This window comes from Macrobrachium nipponense, chromosome 10 (assembly GCF_015104395.2).
Source record: "Macrobrachium nipponense isolate FS-2020 chromosome 10, ASM1510439v2, whole genome shotgun sequence".
Classification (NCBI taxonomy): domain Eukaryota; kingdom Metazoa; phylum Arthropoda; class Malacostraca; order Decapoda; family Palaemonidae; genus Macrobrachium; species Macrobrachium nipponense.
In genome coordinates, this window is record NC_087204.1 from 81,160,545 (window position 1) to 81,165,544 (window position 5,000).

The 5,000-nt window shown below is 36.5% G+C and overlaps 1 pseudogene; it reads right to left on the reverse strand.

Moving 5' to 3' along the window:
- Positions 1 to 5,000, reverse strand: part of LOC135224015 (uncharacterized) — a 41,774-nt pseudogene that overhangs the window by 2,877 nt on the left and 33,897 nt on the right.

The following is a 5,000-nucleotide window of genomic DNA, read 5'->3' on the forward strand; positions in this document are numbered from 1 at the left end:
GGCGGATCTAGACATATCTTGTCATTTGGGGGACACTTAAGAATATCATATCTATATGTAACAGATGCACACATACGGTACATATATATAACAATTTACATTATGTGTATGCCGGGAAAATGCAACAATCTGTGCAACTTATCAAGGGAGATCTTATATATGCACACAATAGTAGTTGCAGTGGAAGTTTTCATTGTTTTGTTGTTGTACAATTGTTGCTGAAATTATCAAGAAAGGCTTTTCCATGTTCTCTCCTTGCATATTTTTAGTCAGCCATATTAGCTCACATCTTAGCACCTGGTATCACTAGAGACCACTAAATAGTAACATATTTAGGCGAACTTTTTATGTAGAGTTGGGAGTTTTTTTTTTTTTTTGTAAATATTTCAAGAAAAGGAAAAAACTGCGAATATACGGTATAAGGCTAGCTCCCCCGCCCCCATCTCTCTCTCTCTCTCTCTCTCTCTCTCTCTCTCTCTCTCTCTCTCTCTCTTTCATTCATTGTTACTCTTCGTATGCTCCCTCTCCCCCGCTATTTCGTCCGCTCTGCAATTCTGAAGTCCATCAACGTTCAATGCGGGACGGCACAAACATGTAGATGTCTAGCGAAGGGAGTTTCCAATCGAAGTACGGGCCTTTCAAGATCTAGGCAATGGTGAGAGATAAGAGCGATTGGCAATATTCTGAGGAGGAGATAAACATCCTCCAGAGACGAAAGCTCTTACGTATTGGTCAGGGAAACAGGAACCGTTAGCCAACACTATTGGCCGAGGCGAATTGACTCGAAATAGGTTCCGAGACTATCCAACTCCATCTTGTTGTCCATGTTTTTTTTTACTTACGGTTCTGTAACTAATGACTAGTTAATTTCTTGAGGATGAATAACAAATTTATGTCAAAAGCTTAAGTCACATGCTTCATTCTATATAGAATGAGTCGTTATTAGGAGACATTTTACAGTTTCCATTTTTCCAGTAATTTTTATACCAGCATATAGTAGTAATACACCTCAGATTTTCAATTTAAGTTGAAAATTATCATTCCCCTTGGGGGTAAATTATTTAAGAGAAATAGTGAATTGGATATTAAACCACACGAGTCATGATATCTGTGATTAAAAAAATGTTATGGGGTATGTGACAAAAACTCATATACATATATTTTAATGGACTAGATAAATAAATTTTAACATCGTTTTTGGACAGTTAATTGAACGTGTAAATTGTCATTACTCTAATATTTGTGTAGTTCGGGTAAAGTTTTATACGGCTACTCATGACAGCCCTGTTTAGCACCAACCCTGTGGAAATGGATGTAAAAAAAAAAACTATATATATATCGGTAACAGTGAATTGCCTATAGAGTTTAGTACGATTTTCGTAGTAGATGTATTAAGCAGATTTGTAGGGTAGCTTTCATAAACCTCAATATCAAATGTTGCCATTGAAATGAAATTATACCATCCATAGTTTTTTCCGTCAAAATGAAGTCGACAACCGCGATTCTCTGGTTCGGTAACCTCGAGTTTACGTGCAAAATAGTGCCATATATGCTTAGTAATAGTCCCATAAGGATAGAAGAAAAGAAAAAAACCAAAAGAGGGCAAATATCATAAATATAAGACAAACATACCCAAAAGCACAAATAAAGGGAGGAAAATATTTCGAGCATCGACTAGCGGAAAACAGGCCGCGGTAGTAATCTTCAGTTTTACCGTTCTTTTAATTTTACCGTTCTTTTAATTGCAGTATATAAGTAAAATAATACCTGTCAAGTAAAATAATAACTATCATTGTTGTTTGAACTGGTTCCAAGGTCCCGCCAACCATCGGTTCTCTACTGATGGCCAAATTATCGCAAGGCTTATGAAATTCATGGTATATTAGGCTGCAATTGAAACTAGTCCATTTTCTCTTATAGACCTTAAATTGAGTTGTAGAATATGGAATATCTTGTATTTTTTGGGGTGTCACTAAAGTATTTGTCCCAAATACAAATAATTCCTCACCATAAACGAGGTTTTAAATATATGTATGGGAATATATGGCCTAAAGACGGTAAAATAATAATATATGTAAACCTACACACAAATATGGATGTATCTATGAATACATGAATGAATGGAAATTATTCTGCTTTTATTATTGTCTATCTGAATCTAGTGCGTTTCGCGAGGCTGACAAAAAAATACATTCACACATATTTATATATCTTGCTAACCATATTATATCATCTTCAAAACATGGTACGTACAATGCAGGATTGGGCTGCAATGTAAAATCAAATACATTTTTGTGAAATAATGAAGCCGAGGCAGTAATATGAGAACCAGACACACTTTCTCTCTCTATGCTTATCAGCGTCCAATCCACGCGCTGCAGATACATTTAGGGTTCAATTATAGGGCGTTTCCCACCGAAGTACGGACCTTTTAAGAAATAGACATTGGTGAGGGATAACAGCGATTGGCAATATCCGAGGAGGAGATAAGCAGCCTCCAGAGACGAGAGCCCTTTCCCATCGAACTGGGAAAAAAGGAACCGTTAGCCAAAACTATTGGCTGAAGCGAATTGACTCGGAATTGGTTATAAGACTATCCAACGTGGTGTATGGGGAGTCTTGATGTACTTAAAGGAGATGGGGGGATATTTCCGTACGTTCTGGCATTTGGGTAGCTAAGGTTTTATTTAGTATTTTATATGGACTGCACTGACTTTCATAAGGATAAATAACAGAATTAAATCATAAGCATTTGTCGACGTCTTAAGGTTTTTATCTCAATTAGATTTACAGTCGTTTATAATCTAGTTTTTCTTATAGGCCTCTGTTTTATAGGCCATACTGTCCAGCTCTGATAAAAGAGTCTATCCAATGTTCATTCTTCATATGTAACATGATACAGAAAGGGCTGCCTAAAGGAAGCTCCACCACGAGAACAAAGTAAAAGAATGATCCTTAAAGTATTGAAGAAATATCTAAAACTGATAGGGGCCAAATGGCAAGTCGTATGGTCGATGAGACAGTTGGCCCTACGTGTTCGTGGCTTCAATACAGAATGTGTGGTTTAACGAGCCTGAGGATTGAGTACCACCCAATCGGAAAGCTCTCGAAATACATACATACATACATAATACATACATACAACTCAGATCCTACCATGACCATTAAAGCAACTCAACAGCTAGATCGAAAGCCTCTGACTGTACGAATTCACGTGAGTCGAAGTGTTTCAAGTCTTTGGTTATTCCTTTCTACAAGGCCCGATATGAATCAGTGTCGAAAACTTTTGGTTTCAACTTTGCCAATAAGAATGGCGAGTATAAAGAAATATATTTATGGGTGCGCCTGTCTTTATAACTGCAAACCATATGCATTTGATTGGATGCCAGTATTAAACACGAATAGATACCGTCCTTCGTTTGAGCGAGTTCCTACAAACAGGTTTTACAAATGTTGTTTAACGTTGTGCTGTAGTTTCCATCGCTCAGTTTGAATGTAACCATAACGTAATGAATATATGGACTTCGATTAACACCATTTGCGAAAAATTTTGGTATCCATCTATCTATTTTTCATAAACAAGGGGAAAGCTGTTTAGAGCCGATAAGAAGTCTCTTGCAAAATGATCTGCATAATCGGTTTCCACTACGAAAAAAATTATGGTACGATTTTTAAACATTACCAGCAGGCAATTATTGGGCCCACATATTTAGGCTACCGTAAATCCTCCTGGAATGGGATCTATATATAAGATTTTATAATTCATAATTTTAAGAGCAAAATGCTTGCGAAGAAATAAATATCATACAGAATTGCTTATAGGTTTTAAGGACGACTAAAAACTCCGAACAAGTATTTCGCAGTCAATGGAAGAATGGGTTTTCATCAATCACATTTAATATTCCTATCCTATGTCATATTGCATATCACTTCATATTTTTACGCTATATTGGATGTCACTTACGTTATGGGACCAATTGGCTAAGCAATATGTAAGCTATAAAAAAACTGGCATGAAAAATAGCTCACAAATGCAGGCTCTCTCTCTCTCTCTCTCTCTCTCTCTCTCTCTCTCTCTCTCTCTCTCTCTCTCTCTCTCTCGTCTTTCCTCCTCCTCTCTTCTCCTCTCTTCTCTCTCTAAACCTCTCTCTCTCTCTTCTCTTAAGAAAATAAAAATCCAAATATACTGGGTACATGTAAATTGAAATACTGAATATTCAACGAGGACAGACTGTCGCAGAATTTGGTAACAAAGATAAAAAGAGGCCTTTGTAATACCTAAGTAAAATATCGACAGTAATAGCGCTACATCATATAATAATGCAGGCAATATTTAGTACTGTGACTGCGTATGCAGTACTTCGTTTGATAAGAAAATGCTAATAACAAAGAGACCAACGCTGCAAAATGCAGTAACCCAGAGAATTCTCTGGATCTTTTTTTATACTAAAGGGACACCAACAATAGCAACAATGCTGTATCGTTAGCTAGAATAGCTTAGAACATTTGTAACAGTGCATACTAAAAAGCAATTGTCACAATATGAATAAAGCGGCATCATTTATTTCCCAGCAAGTAATTTCTACGTAATTACAATAAAGAGACATCAACAATACCACATCATATGTTAGCCCAAAAAATCTCTTTCCCAGTGCTAAAAACCAGACAGCGACCATAATATTAATAGTGCATCATTGCCAAAGAATTCTTCGTACAAAAAATGACACCAAAAATACTTCATCATAATTTTTAACTCGGCACTGGAGGTGGTTAGCTCAGAGAATCCTTTTTTCTGCTCTAACTAATATAGTGCCAGTTACATCCCCAACAGCAATACAGTGGTACCTAGTTTGTCGAACGTTTCATATCACGAACTTTCCGTTTTTCGAGCAAAATTTTCGAGAAAATTATGTATCGTTTGTCGAACAAATGCTCGTACTTCGAACTGACTGATTATCTAGTTTATACTTGTATTCGACGGCCTATTGGGTCTTACTAGT